The following is a 15050-nucleotide window of genomic DNA, read 5'->3' as shown; positions in this document are numbered from 1 at the left end:
TTCACCCCCGGTCACTATATACAATGTATCCAGAAAGTCTTCACCCCCCGGTCACTATATACAATGTATGCAGGAAGTCTTCACCCGGTCACTATATACAATGTATCCAGAAAGTCTCCACCCCCTGGTCACTATATACAATGTATCCAGAAAGTCTTCACCCCCCGGTCACTATATACAATGTATGCAGGAAGTCTTCACCCGGTCACTATATACAATGTATCCAGAAAGTCTCCACCCCCTGGTCACTATATACAATGTATCCAGAAAGTCTTCACCCCCCGGTCACTATATACAATGTATGCAGGAAGTCTTCAGTCCCGGTCCCTTCTGTCACGTTCTGTTCTGTTGCTCCTCGTGTTTCCCACCATTCTGCCCCCATAATGATAAAGTGATCACAATATATTCTTACGTGAGTCATTGTGTCGATTCTTCCTACATCCAAGGACATTAAGGCTGGAGACAGGAGGGGAGATTCATCCCGACCGCAGCTTTAATCTTATTAGGATTGAAATGTGATGAATGAACCCGAACCCATCCATCCCCCTGATAGTGATGAGAATGGTGGATGGCGTCATGTCCCGGGAGGTGGAGTACTGCCATAAACCTCCGGCTGCATTATACTTATCCGGACCTGATTTATGGGGAACATTTTAGAAATAAAGAGAACTGAATGTTTATTTTAAATCATCTTTAGACTTTTAGATCTGTCTGTGTCAGGGACACTAAATAAGAAGAAATATAGTATAAAGAGATTCTCTTTTAGGGTTTTTTAGGACTATTTCATCCAGGGCCATCTTTAAGGTGGGGCAAAAGGGGCAGCTGCCCTGGCCCTGTCATTCCTGGGGGCCCAAAGCAGCTAGCTACCGCTGTACCGCTCCGTCCCTGCTGCAAAGCGTCCGCAGGGCAGCCCGAAATGCTTAACCTCTTCAGGACGCAGGGCGTATGCATATGCCCTGCATCCTGAGTCTTAAAGGACGTAGGGCGTATGGATATGCCCGTGGGAATTCCGGTCCCCTCCGCTTGCCGGGCGGGGACCGGGATGCCTGCTGATATTGTTCAGCAGGCATCCGGCATATCGCCCATATCCAGGCATCCCAGCTTATCAATTCAGATCTGTGATTTGTCGCTATTCCGGGCTGATCGGGTCTCTGTTGACCCGATCGCCCGGAAAATAGGGATGATCGGAGCTGTCAGTGACAGCCCCGATCGTCCTAAGGGATAGGAGCGAGGTTGCAGTGGTGCCACCTCCTCCTATCTCCTGCCATTAGTCAGCAATGACTACTGACCAATGGCAGTTGAAAACGGGGGGTTACCATGGAAACCCCTCGCTCTGCCCGCCCCAGATGTCGGGCTGAACGGGGGGAGAAGATGGAGGCCGGTACCTGGGGGACTTTCATGCGGTGGGGACCACTGATCATCGGTGGTATTAGCGGAGATCAGCGGCAGAGGTAGGAAGGCGACGGTGCAGAGCATCAAGGAAGGTGGCAGTAAAGCGATCTTTACTGCTGCCTTCTACTGGTTGCCAAACTGCAACTCCCAGCATGCCCAGACAGCCAAATGCTTCTCTGGGAGTTGTAGTTTTGAAACATCTGGAGGGTCACAGTTTTGAGCGGAGGTGGGGGGGGGTTAGTGAATTGGCACAGTGGAGGGAGGGGAGGGGGGTTAATGAATTGGCACAGGGGGAAGGAGGGGAGGGGGTTAATATAATGGCACAGGGGGGAGAAGGGGGTTAATGAAATGTTACAGAGGGGAGAGAGGGTTAATGAAATGTTACAGAGGGGAGAGAGGGTTAATGAAATGGAACAGAGGATGAGAGGAGGTGGGCAATGAAATGGCACAGGGAGGGGGGGTTAATGAAATGGCACAGGTGATGGACGGGTTAATAAAATGGCACAGGGGGATTGGGGGGGGTAATTAAAATGGGGGGTTGTGAATGAAATGGCATGGGGGGGGTAATTAAAATTGCACAGGGGGATCAGAGAGGCCACTTCAATTCCCAATCCCCCCTCTGTTCCCCCTGTGCCATTTCAATTCCCAGCCCCCCCCCCCCTCCCCTCTGATCCCCCTGTGCTATTTCATCCCCTTTCCCTATCAGAAGGGGGGGTTGAAATGGTACAGAAGGGGGGGGGTGGTAATTGAAATGGCAAAGGGGGGATCAGCAATGGAGAGCACTGGAAAAATGCAGAGTCTAACATGTTTGTCCCGCAGATGCTGAAGAGATGAAGTGTTGGCTGGAAGAAGACATCATGGTTGTCTGAGCCGGATGCAGAAGAAAAGGAAAGAGGACGACGCTGATCAGAAAACATGTGATTGCGAGTCCCTAAATGTAATCACTTATATGATATACAGAACCTGTGTACAGCTGGTATATACCTCTATATTGTCCTGTATATAATCACTTATATGATATACAGAGCCAGTGTACAGCTGGTATATAGCAATATATGGTCCTGTATATAATCACTTATATGGTGTACAGATCCTGTATATACCTCTATATGGTCACTGTATTGGGGGGGGGGGGATAGTTGGGGAATCTTGGTTTGTATATAGTGGATTTTATTTAATAACAGAAAAGTGGAATTATCCAGTCACTAATGGTCCTTGTGTGGTGGGCGATCTTGGGCCGGCCCTGCTGCTGCACTGCGGCTCACTGTACTAAAGCGAGCAGCCTTAAAACGATGAGCCTGCGATCGGGACTGACGGGGGACGATGCAAATGTGGCATTCCTCCACAGACCCACGCAGGAGGACGTCAGCGACGTCACATGTCAGTCCCGGCCGCCGCAAGAAACAAGAAACCACGGACGACCAAGTGAATGTGTCTGTAGTGTGTGTCTGTAGTGTGTCTGCAGTGTGTATGTCTGTAGTGTGTGTCTGTAATGTGTGTGTCTGTAATGTGTGTGTCTGTAGTGTGTATGTCTGTAGTGTGTCTGTAGTGTGTATGTCTGTAGTGTGTATGTCTGTAGTGTGTGTCTGCAGTGTGTGTCTGTAGTGTGTCTGTAGTGTGTGTCTGTAGTGTGTCTGTAGTGTGTATGTCTGTAGTGTGTATGTCTGTAGTGTGTGTCTGCAGTGTGTGTGTCTGTAGTGTGTGTGTCTGTAGTGTGTCTGCAGTGTGTGTCTGCAGTGTGTGTCTGCAGTGTGTGTCTGCAGTGTGTGTCTCTAGTGTGTGTCTCTAGTATGTGTCTGTAGTGTGTATGTCTGTAGTGTGTGTGTCTGTAGTGTGTGTGTCTGTAGTGTGTCTGCAGTGTGTGTGTCTGTAGTGTGTGTGTCTGTAGTGAGTGTCTGCAGTGTGTGTGTCTGTAGTGTGTGTGTCTGTAGTGTGTCTGCAGTGTGTGTGTCTGTAGTGTGTGTGTCTGTAGTGTGTGTCTGTAGTGTGTCTGTAGTGAGTGTCACCAGTGTGTGTCTGTAGTGAGTGTCACCAGTGTGTGTCTGTAGTGTGTGTCTGTAGTGTGTGTGTCTGTAGTGTGTGTCTGTAGTGTGTGTCTGTAGTGTGTGTGTCTGTAGTGTGTGTGTCTGTAGTGTGTGTCTGCAGTGTGTGTCTGTAGTGTGTGTCTGTAGTGTGTGTCTGCAGTGTGTGTCTGTAGTGTGTGTCTGTAGTGTGTGTCTGTAGTGTGTCTGTAGTGAGTGTCACCAGTGTGTGTCTGCAGTGTGTCTGTAGTGTGTCTGTAGTGAGTGTCACCAGTGTGTGTCTGCAGTGTGTTTCTATAGTTTGTCTGTAGTGTGTGTCAGTGTGTGTCTGCAGTGTGTGTCTGTAGTGTGTGTCTGTAGTGTGTGTCTGTAGTGTGTGTGTCTGCAGTGTGTGTCTGTAGTGTGTGTCTGTAGTGTGTGTCTGCAGTGTGTCTGTAGTGTGTCTGTAGTGTGTCTGTAGTGTGTCTGTAGTGTGTGTCTGTAGTGTGTGTCTGCAGTGTGTGTCTGTAGTGTGTCTGTAGTGTGTATGTCTGTAGTGTGTATGTCTGTAGTGTGTGTCTGCAGTGTGTGTCTGTAGTGTGTCTGTAGTGTGTGTCTGTAGTGTGTCTGTAGTGTGTATGTCTGTAGTGTGTATGTCTGTAGTGTGTGTCTGCAGTGTGTGTGTCTGTAGTGTGTGTGTCTGTAGTGTGTCTGCAGTGTGTGTCTGCAGTGTGTGTCTGCAGTGTGTGTCTGCAGTGTGTGTCTCTAGTGTGTGTCTCTAGTATGTGTCTGTAGTGTGTATGTCTGTAGTGTGTGTGTCTGTAGTGTGTGTGTCTGTAGTGTGTCTGCAGTGTGTGTGTCTGTAGTGTGTGTGTCTGTAGTGTGTGTCTGCAGTGTGTGTGTCTGTAGTGTGTGTGTCTGTAGTGTGTCTGCAGTGTGTGTGTCTGTAGTGTGTGTCTGTAGTGTGTCTGTAGTGAGTGTCACCAGTGTGTGTCTGTAGTGAGTGTCACCAGTGTGTGTCTGTAGTGTGTGTCTGTAGTGTGTGTGTCTGTAGTGTGTGTGTCTGTAGTGTGTGTCTGCAGTGTGTGTCTGTAGTGTGTGTCTGTAGTGTGTGTCTGCAGTGTGTGTCTGCAGTGTGTGTCTGTAGTGTGTGTCTGTAGTGTGTGTCTGTAGTGTGTCTGTAGTGAGTGTCACCAGTGTGTGTCTGCAGTGTGTCTGTAGTGTGTCTGTAGTGAGTGTCACCAGTGTGTGTCTGCAGTGTGTTTCTATAGTTTGTCTGTAGTGTGTGTCAGTGTGTGTCTGCAGTGTGTGTCTGTAGTGTGTGTCTGTAGTGTGTGTGTCTGCAGTGTGTGTCTGTAGTGTGTGTCTGTAGTGTGTGTCTGCAGTGTGTCTGTAGTGTGTCTGTAGTGTGTCTGTAGTGTGTCTGTAGTGTGTGTCTGTAGTGTGTGTCTGCAGTGTGTGTCTGTAGTGTGTGTCTGTGGTGTGTGTGTCTGCAGTGTGTGTCTGTAGTGTGTCTGTAGTGTGTGTGTCTGTAGTGTGTGTGTCTGCAGTGTGTGTCTGTAGTGTGTGTCTGTAGTGTGTGTCTGTAGTGTGTCTGTAGTGTCTCTGTAGTGTGTGTCTGTAGTGAGTGTCACCAGTGTGTGTCTGTAGTGTGTGTCTGTAGTGAGTGTCACCAGTGTGTGTCTGTAGTGTGTATGTCTGTAGTGTGTGTGTCTGTAGTGTGTGTGTCTGTAGTGTGTCTGTAGTGTGTGTCTGTAGTGTGTGTGTCTGTAGTGTGTGTCTGTAGTGTGTGTGTCTGTAGTGTGTGTGTCTGTAGTGTGTGTCTGTAGTGTGTGTCTGCAGTGTGTGTCTGTAGTGTGTGTCTGTAGTGTGTGTGTCTGTAGTGTGTGTCTGTAGTGTGTGTGTCTGTAGTGTGTGTCTGTAGTGTGTGTCTGCAGTGTGTGTCTGCAGTGTGTGTCTGTAGTGTGTGTGTCTGTAGTGTGTGTGTCTGTAGTGTGTGTGTCTGTAGTGTGTGTCTGCAGTGTGTGTCTGCAGTGTGTGTCTGCAGTGTGTGTCTGTAGTGTGTGTCTGCAGTGTGTGTCTGCAGTGTGTGTCTGTAGTGTGTGTCTGTAGTGTGTGTCTGTAGTGTGTGTGTCTGTAGTGTGTGTGTCTGTAGTGTGTGTCTGCAGTGTGTGTCTGCAGTGTGTGTCTGCAGTGTGTGTCTGCAGTGTGTGTCTGTAGTGTGTGTCTGCAGTGTGTGTCTGCAGTGTGTGTCTGTAGTGTGTGTCTGTAGTGTGTGTCTGTAGTGTGTGTCAGCAGTGTGTGTCTGCAGTGTGTGTCTGTAGTGTGTGTGTCTGTAGTGTGTGTGTCTGTAGTGTGTGTGTCTGTAGTGTGTCTGTAGTGTGTGTCTGTAGTGTGTGTTTGTAGTGTGTGTGTCTGTAGTGTGTGTGTGTCTGTAGTGTGTCTGTAGTGTGTGTCTGTAGTGTGTGTCTGTAGTGTGTGTGTCTGTAGTGTATGTCTGTAGTGTGTGTCTGTAGTGAGTGTCACCAGTGTGTGTCTGTAGTGTGTCTGTAGTGTGTGTCTGTAGTGTGTGTGTCTGTAGTGTGTGTGTCTGTAGTGTGTCTGTAGTGTGTGTCTGTAGTGTGTGTCTGTAGTGTGTGTCTGCAGTGTGTGTCTGCAGTGTGTGTCTGTAGTGTGTGTCTGTAGTGTGTGTGTCTGCAGTGTGTGTCTGTAGTGTGTGTCTGTAGTGTGTGTCTGTAGTGTGTGTCAGCAGTGTGTGTCTGCAGTGTGTGTCTGTAGTGTGTGTGTCTGTAGTGTGTGTGTCTGTAGTGTGTCTGTAGTGTGTGTCTGTAGTGTGTGTTTGTAGTGTGTGTGTCTGTAGTGTGTGTGTGTCTGTAGTGTGTCTGTAGTGTGTGTCTGTAGTGTGTGTCTGTAGTGTGTGTGTCTGTAGTGTATGTCTGTAGTGTGTGTCTGTAGTGAGTGTCACCAGTGTGTGTCTGTAGTGTGTGTCACCAGTGTGTGTCTGTAGTGTGTGTCTGTAGTGTGTGTCTGTAGTGTGTGTCTGTAGTGTGTGTGTCTGTAGTGTGTGTCTGTAGTGTGTGTCACCAGTGTGTGTCACCAGTGTGTGTCACCAGTGTGTGTCTGTAGTGTGTGTCACCAGTGTGTGTCTGTAGTGTGTGTCACCAGTGTGTGTCTGTAGTGTGTGTCTGTAGTGTGTGTCTGTAGTGTGTGTCACCAGTGTGTGTCTGTAGTGTGTGTCACCAGTGTGTGTCTGTAGTGTGTGTGTCTGTAGTGTGTGTCTGTAGTGTGTGTCTGTAGTGTGTCTGTAGTGTATGTCTGTAGTGTGTGTCTGTAGTGTGTGTCTGCAGTGTGTGTGTCTGTAGTGTGTGTCTGTAGTGTGTGTCACCAGTGTGTGTCTGTAGTGTGTGTGTCTGTAGTGTGTCTGTAGTGTGTGTCTGTAGTGTGTGTCTGTAGTGTGTGTCTGCAGTGTGTGTCTGCAGTGTGTGTCTGTAGTGTGTGTCTGTAGTGTGTGTGTCTGCAGTGTGTGTCTGTAGTGTGTGTCTGTAGTGTGTGTCTGTAGTGTGTGTCAGCAGTGTGTGTCTGCAGTGTGTGTCTGTAGTGTGTGTGTCTGTAGTGTGTGTGTCTGTAGTGTGTCTGTAGTGTGTGTCTGTAGTGTGTGTTTGTAGTGTGTGTGTCTGTAGTGTGTGTGTGTCTGTAGTGTGTCTGTAGTGTGTGTCTGTAGTGTGTGTCTGTAGTGTGTGTGTCTGTAGTGTATGTCTGTAGTGTGTGTCTGTAGTGAGTGTCACCAGTGTGTGTCTGTAGTGTGTGTCACCAGTGTGTGTCTGTAGTGTGTGTCTGTAGTGTGTGTCTGTAGTGTGTGTCTGTAGTGTGTGTGTCTGTAGTGTGTGTCTGTAGTGTGTGTCTGTAGTGTGTGTCACCAGTGTGTGTCACCAGTGTGTGTCTGTAGTGTGTGTCACCAGTGTGTGTCTGTAGTGTGTGTCACCAGTGTGTGTCTGTAGTGTGTGTCTGTAGTGTGTGTCTGTAGTGTGTGTCACCAGTGTGTGTCTGTAGTGTGTGTCACCAGTGTGTGTCTGTAGTGTGTGTGTCTGTAGTGTGTGTCTGTAGTGTGTGTCTGTAGTGTGTCTGTAGTGTATGTCTGTAGTGTGTGTGTCTGTAGTGTGTGTCTGCAGTGTGTGTCTGCAGTGTGTGTCTGCAGTGTGTGTCTGTAGTGTGTGTCTGCAGTGTGTGTCTGCAGTGTGTGTCTGTAGTGTGTGTCTGTAGTGTGTGTCTGTAGTGTGTGTGTCTGTAGTGTGTGTGTCTGTAGTGTGTGTCTGCAGTGTGTGTCTGCAGTGTGTGTCTGCAGTGTGTGTCTGCAGTGTGTGTCTGTAGTGTGTGTCTGCAGTGTGTGTCTGCAGTGTGTGTCTGTAGTGTGTGTCTGTAGTGTGTGTCTGTAGTGTGTGTCAGCAGTGTGTGTCTGCAGTGTGTGTCTGTAGTGTGTGTGTCTGTAGTGTGTGTGTCTGTAGTGTGTGTGTCTGTAGTGTGTCTGTAGTGTGTGTCTGTAGTGTGTGTTTGTAGTGTGTGTGTCTGTAGTGTGTGTGTGTCTGTAGTGTGTCTGTAGTGTGTGTCTGTAGTGTGTGTCTGTAGTGTGTGTGTCTGTAGTGTATGTCTGTAGTGTGTGTCTGTAGTGAGTGTCACCAGTGTGTGTCTGTAGTGTGTCTGTAGTGTGTGTCTGTAGTGTGTGTGTCTGTAGTGTGTGTGTCTGTAGTGTGTCTGTAGTGTGTGTCTGTAGTGTGTGTCTGTAGTGTGTGTCTGCAGTGTGTGTCTGCAGTGTGTGTCTGTAGTGTGTGTCTGTAGTGTGTGTGTCTGCAGTGTGTGTCTGTAGTGTGTGTCTGTAGTGTGTGTCTGTAGTGTGTGTCAGCAGTGTGTGTCTGCAGTGTGTGTCTGTAGTGTGTGTGTCTGTAGTGTGTGTGTCTGTAGTGTGTCTGTAGTGTGTGTCTGTAGTGTGTGTTTGTAGTGTGTGTGTCTGTAGTGTGTGTGTGTCTGTAGTGTGTCTGTAGTGTGTGTCTGTAGTGTGTGTCTGTAGTGTGTGTGTCTGTAGTGTATGTCTGTAGTGTGTGTCTGTAGTGAGTGTCACCAGTGTGTGTCTGTAGTGTGTGTCACCAGTGTGTGTCTGTAGTGTGTGTCTGTAGTGTGTGTCTGTAGTGTGTGTCTGTAGTGTGTGTGTCTGTAGTGTGTGTCTGTAGTGTGTGTCTGTAGTGTGTGTCACCAGTGTGTGTCACCAGTGTGTGTCTGTAGTGTGTGTCACCAGTGTGTGTCTGTAGTGTGTGTCACCAGTGTGTGTCTGTAGTGTGTGTCTGTAGTGTGTGTCTGTAGTGTGTGTCACCAGTGTGTGTCTGTAGTGTGTGTCACCAGTGTGTGTCTGTAGTGTGTGTGTCTGTAGTGTGTGTCTGTAGTGTGTGTCTGTAGTGTGTCTGTAGTGTATGTCTGTAGTGTGTGTCTGTAGTGTGTGTCTGCAGTGTGTGTGTCTGTAGTGTGTGTCTGTAGTGTGTGTCACCAGTGTGTGTCTGTAGTGTGTGTGTCTGTAGTGTGTCTGTAGTGTGTGTCTGTAGTGTGTGTCTGTAGTGTGTGTCTGCAGTGTGTGTCTGCAGTGTGTGTCTGTAGTGTGTGTCTGTAGTGTGTGTGTCTGCAGTGTGTGTCTGTAGTGTGTGTCTGTAGTGTGTGTCTGTAGTGTGTGTCAGCAGTGTGTGTCTGCAGTGTGTGTCTGTAGTGTGTGTGTCTGTAGTGTGTGTGTCTGTAGTGTGTCTGTAGTGTGTGTCTGTAGTGTGTGTTTGTAGTGTGTGTGTCTGTAGTGTGTGTGTGTCTGTAGTGTGTCTGTAGTGTGTGTCTGTAGTGTGTGTCTGTAGTGTGTGTGTCTGTAGTGTATGTCTGTAGTGTGTGTCTGTAGTGAGTGTCACCAGTGTGTGTCTGTAGTGTGTGTCACCAGTGTGTGTCTGTAGTGTGTGTCTGTAGTGTGTGTCTGTAGTGTGTGTCTGTAGTGTGTGTGTCTGTAGTGTGTGTCTGTAGTGTGTGTCTGTAGTGTGTGTCACCAGTGTGTGTCACCAGTGTGTGTCTGTAGTGTGTGTCACCAGTGTGTGTCTGTAGTGTGTGTCACCAGTGTGTGTCTGTAGTGTGTGTCTGTAGTGTGTGTCTGTAGTGTGTGTCACCAGTGTGTGTCTGTAGTGTGTGTCACCAGTGTGTGTCTGTAGTGTGTGTGTCTGTAGTGTGTGTCTGTAGTGTGTGTCTGTAGTGTGTCTGTAGTGTGTGTCTGTAGTGTGTGTTTGTAGTGTGTGTGTCTGTAGTGTGTGTGTGTCTGTAGTGTGTGTGTCTGTAGTGTGTGTCTGTAGTGTGTGTCTGCAGTGTGTGTGTCTGTAGTGTGTGTCTGTAGTGTGTGTCACCAGTGTGTGTCTGTAGTGTGTGTCACCAGTGTGTGTCTGTAGTGTATGTCTGTAGTGTGTCTGTAGTGTGTGTCTGTAGTGTGTCTGTTGTGTGTGTGTCTGCAGTGTGTCTGTAGTGTGTGTGTCTACAGTGTGTGTCTGTAGTGTGTCTGTAGTGTGTGTCTGTAGTGAGTGTCACCAGTGTGTGTCAGCAGTGTGTGTCTGTAGTGTGTGTCTGTAGTGTGTGTCTGTAGTGTGTGTCTGTAGTGTGTGTGTCTGTAGTGTGTGTCTGTAGTGAGTGTCACCAGTGTGTCTGTAGTGTGTGTCTGTAGTGTGTGTCTGTAGTGTGTGTCTGTAGTGTGTGTCTGTAGTGTGTGTCTGTAGTGTGTGTGTCTGTAGTGAGTGTCACCAGTGTGTGTCTGCAGTGTGTGTATCTGTAGTGTGTGTGTCTGTAGTGTGTGTCTGCAGTGTGTGTCTGTAGTGTGTCTGTAGTGTGTGTCTGTAGTGTGTGTCTGTAGTGTGTGTCTGTAGTGTATGTCTGTAGTGAGTGTCACCAGTGTGTGTCTGCAGTGTGTCTGTAGTGTGTGTCTGTAGTGTGTGTCTGTAGTGTATGTCTGTAGTGTGTGTCTGCAGTGTGTGTCTGTAGTGTGTGTGTCTGTAGTGTGTGTCTGTAGTGTGTGTCTGTAGTGTGTGTCTGTAGTGTGTCTGTAGTGTGTCTGTAGTGTGTGTCTGTAGTGAGTGTCACCAGTGTGTGTCTGCAGTGTGTGTCTGTAGTGTGTGTCTGCAGTGTGTGTCTGTAGTGTGTGTCTGTAGTGTGTGTCTGTAGTGTGTGTCTGTAGTGTGTGTCTGTAGTGTGTGTGTCTGTAGTGTGTGTCTGCAGTGTGTGTCTGTAGTGTGTGTCTGTAGTGTGTGTCTGTAGTGTGTCTGTAGTGTGTCTGTAGTGTGTGTCTGTAGTGAGTGTCACCAGTGTGTGTCTGCAGTGTGTGTCTGTAGTGTGTGTCTGTAGTGTGTGTCTGTAGTGTGTGTCTGTAGTGTGTGTCTGTAGTGTGTGTCTGCAGTGTGTCTGTAGTGTGTCTGTAGTGAGTGTCACAAGTGTGTTTCTGTAGTGTGTATGTCTGTAGTGTGTGTGTCTGTAGTGTGTGTCTGTAGTGTGTGTGTCTGTAGTGTGTGTCTGTAGTGTGTGTCTGTAGTGTGTGTCTGTAGTGTGTGTCTGTAGTGTGTGTGTCTGTAGTGTGTGTCTGCAGTGTGTGTCTGTAGTGTGTGTCTGTAGTGAGTGTCACCAGTGTGTGTCTGCAGTGTGTGTCTGTAGTGTGTGTGTCTGTAGTGTGTGTCTGTAGTGTGTGTCTGTAGTGTGTGTCTGCAGTGTGTCTGTAGTGTGTCTGTAGTGTGTGTCTGTAGTGAGTGTCACAAGTGTGTTTCTGTAGTGTGTATGTCTGTAGTGTGTGTGTCTGTAGTGTGTGTCTGTAGTGTGTGTGTCTGTAGTGTGTGTCTGCAGTGTGTATCTGTAGTGTGTGTCTGTAGTGTGTGTGTCTGTAGTGTGTCTGTAGTGTGTGTCTGTGTGTCCATTGTTTATTGGGTGCAGTGCCATCAATTTGATAGTGGCAGTGGCTGGTACTGCAGCTCTGTCATTCAGGCGAATGCCACTAAGCTACAATACCAGGGACAGCCACTACCACATCTATGGCGCTGTGCCTAGTAAACTATAAAGGAGACGTGGGCACTTTAGTCAGCTGACTGGTGGGGGGGGGGGGGGGGGGGGCACTGATCTTTTATATTATATAATACAGCAGTAATGTCTGACTTCCTGCCGTTTCCCTGATGTCAGTTTCAGTCATTGGGTTTGTGGTGATCAGTAGATTCTCCAAGACGCGTGAGAGTCTTTTAGGTGGATTTATCTTAATGACGCAGTCCCTGGATATATAAATATAGACAGAAGATGCTTTATAATCCTAATAGGACTTGTCAGGGACCTTCAGACTGAAGCCAGATTAGCTGAATCACCAAAAATATCCAATGACTTACTTAGCCAAATTATCTAAATCTATTCTGTATCCGATATCTGTATCCAGACTGAGCAACAATTACCCAAATATAAAATGCTGCCCCTATAGTATGTCTGTGGTGAGGATGCCCTTATACTGCTCCTACAACTTTCTGCTCCATTCCTTGCAAAGTCCTACGAGTTTCACCACTGATGACGTCATCAGGGGACAATACAAACAACAGGTCTATACAAGGCGAATCAAGTAGATGGATAAAATGGACTGAGAACAAAGACTGATGGAGCAGGAAAATGACGCTCGTAGATATCTAGAGATTTCGGTTTTCTGTATGTTCCACAATTGTGCTTCTCATCGGCCATCATGAGGAATAGGAGCGATTTACGGGAGAATCTTTGTTATTCCAGTAACAACTTATTCCTTATTCTCTGTTGTTTTATTTCTTTCTCTTTCTGTTCTTCTCTTGTCTTCTTTCTCTTCTTTTTTCACATCTCGTTCTTCCCTTTCCTGTCTCTCATGTATCATCTCATTCTCTTTATCTTTGTAGCTTTAGTATTGTTTGTGTATCGTCTCTCTCCTTCTCTTCTTTTCTGTTATCTCGTTCTTTCCTCTCCTCTCTATCATGTATCGTCTCCTTCTCTTCTTTTCTGTTATCTCGTTCTTTCCTCTCCTGTCTATCATGTATCGTCTCTCTCCTACTCTTCTTTTCTGTTATCTCGTTCTTTCCTCTCCTGTCTATCATGTATCGTCTCTCTCCTTCTCTTCTTTTCTGTTATCTCGTTCTTTCTTCTCCTCTCTATCATGTATCGTCTCTCTCCTACTCTTCTTTTCTGTTATCTCGTTCTTTCCTCTTCTGTCTATCATGTATCGTCTCTCTCCTTCTCTTCTTTTCTGTTATCTCGTTCTTTCCTCTCCTGTCTATCATGTATCGTCTCTCTCCTTCTCTTCTTTTCTGTTATCTCGTTCTTTCTTCTCCTCTCTATCATGTATCGTCTCTCTCCTACTCTTCTTTTCTGTTATCTCGTTCTTTCCTCTTCTGTCTATCATGTATCGTCTCTCTCCTTCTCTTATTTTCTGTTATCTCGTTCTTTCCTCTCCTGTCTATCATGTATCGTCTCTCTCCTCTTCTTTTCTTTTATCTCGTTCTTTCCTCTCCTGTCTATCATGTATCGTCTCTCTCCTTTTTTTTTTCTGTTATTTCGTTCTTTCCTCTCCTGTCTATCATGTATCGTCTCTCTCCTCTTCTTTTCTGTTATCTCGTTCTTTCCTCTTCTGTCTATCATGTATCGTCTCTCTCCTCTTTATTTTCTGTTATCTCGTTCTTTCCTCTCCTGTCTATCATGTATCGTCTCTCTCCTCTTTTTTTCTGTTATTTCGTTCTTTTCTCTTCTGTCTATCATGTATCGTCTCTCTCCTCTTTTTTTCTGTTATCTCGTTCTTTCCTCTCCTGTCTATCATGTATCGTCTCTCTTCTCTTCTTTTCTGTTATCTCGTTCTTTCCTCTCCTGTCTATCATGTATCGTCTCTCTCCTCTTCTTTTCTTTTATCTTGTTCTTTCCTCTCCTGTCTATCATGTATCGTCTCTCTCCTCTTTTTTTCTGTTATCTCGTTCTTTCCTCTCCTGTCTATCATGTATCGTCTCTCTCCTTCTCTTCTTTTCTGTTATCTCGTTCTTTCCTCTTCTGTCTATCATGTATCGTCTCTCTCCTTCTCTTCTTTTCTGTTATCTCGTTCTTTCCTCTCCTGTCTATCATGTATCGTCTCTCTCATTCTCTTCTTTTCTGTTATCTCGTTCTTTCCTCTTCTGTCTATCATGTATCGTCTCTCTCCTTCTCTTCTTTTCTGTTATCTCGTTCTTTCCTCTTCTGTCTATCATGTATCGTCTCTCTTCTCTTCTTTTCTGTTATCTCGTTCTTTCCTCTCCTGTCTATCATGTATCGTCTCTCTCCTCTTCTTTTCTGTTATCTCGTTCTTTCCTCTTCTGTCTATCATGTATCGTGTCTCTCCTCTTTTTTCTGTTATCTCGTTCTTTCCTCTCCTGTCTATCATGTATCGTCTCTCTCCTCTTCTTTTCTTTTATCTCGTTCTTTCCTCTCCTGTCTATCATGTATCGTCTCTCTCCATCTCTTTTTTTCTGTTATCTCGTTCTTTCCTCTCCAGTCTATCATGTATCGTCTCTCTTCTCTTCTTTTCTGTTATCTCGTTCTTTCCTCTCATGTCTATCATGTATCGTCTCTCTCTTTCTCTTCTTTTCTGTTATCTCGTTCTTTCCTCTCCTGTCTATCATGTATCGTCTCTCTCCTCTTTTTTTCTGTTATCTCGTTCTTTCCTCTCCTGTCTATCATGTATCGTCTCTCTCCTCTTCTTTTATCCTGTTCTTTCCTCTCCTGTCTATCATGTATCGTCTCTCTCCTCTTTTTTCTGTTATCTCGTTCTTTCCTCTCCTGTCTATCATGTATCGTCTCTCTCTCCTCTTCTTTTCTGTTATCTCGTTCTTTCCTCTTCTGTCTGTCATGTATCGTCTCTCTCCTCTTTTTTCTGTTATCTCGTTCTTTCCTCTCCTGTCTATCATGTATCGTCTCTCTCTCCTCTTCTTTTCTGTTATCTCGTTCTTTCCTCTTCTGTCTGTCATGTATCGTCTCTCTCCATCTCTTCTTTTCTGTTATCTCGTTCTTTCCTCTCTTGTCTATCATGTATCGTCTCTCTCCTTCTCTTCTTTTCTGTTATCTCGTTCTTTCCTCTTCTGTCTGTCATGTATCGTCTCTCTCCATCTCTTCTTTTCTGTTATCTCGTTCTTTCCTCTCCGGTCTATCATGTATCGTCTCTCTCCTCTTTTTTTCTGTTATCTCGTTCTTTCCTCTCCTGTCTATCATGTATCGTCTCTCTCCTCTTCTTTTCTGTTATCTCGTTCTTTCCTCTCCTGTCTATCATGTATCGTCTCTCTCCTCTTCTTTTCTGTTATCTTGTTCTTTCCTCTCCTGTCTATCATGTATCGTCTCTCTCCTCTTCTTTTCTGTTATCTCGTTCTTTCCTCTCCTGTCTATCATGTATCGTCTCTCTCCTCTTCTTTTCTGTTATCTTGTTCTTTCCTCTCCTGTCTATCATGTATCGTCTCTCTCCTCTTCTTTTCTGTTATCTCGTTCTTTCCTCTCCTGTCTATCATGTATCGTCTCTCTCCTCTTCTTTTCTGTTATCTTGTTCTTTCCTCTCCTGTCTATCATGTATCGTCTCTCTCCTCTTTTTTTCTGTTATCTCGTTCTATCCTC

General features: G+C 46.2%; 1 protein-coding gene across 2 annotated transcripts in view; it reads left to right on the top strand.

Moving 5' to 3' along the window:
- The window catches only part of GLP1R (glucagon like peptide 1 receptor), a 587398-nt gene that overhangs the window by 509245 nt on the left and 63103 nt on the right, over positions 1-15050 (top strand). The gene's annotated exons all lie outside the window — the stretch shown is intronic.

Source organism: Hyla sarda, chromosome 3 (genome assembly GCF_029499605.1).
Source record: "Hyla sarda isolate aHylSar1 chromosome 3, aHylSar1.hap1, whole genome shotgun sequence".
Lineage (NCBI taxonomy): Eukaryota > Metazoa > Chordata > Amphibia > Anura > Hylidae > Hyla > Hyla sarda.
The sequence above is the reverse complement of the archived record's forward strand: the minus strand, read 5'-3'. Positions and strand labels throughout refer to the sequence as shown.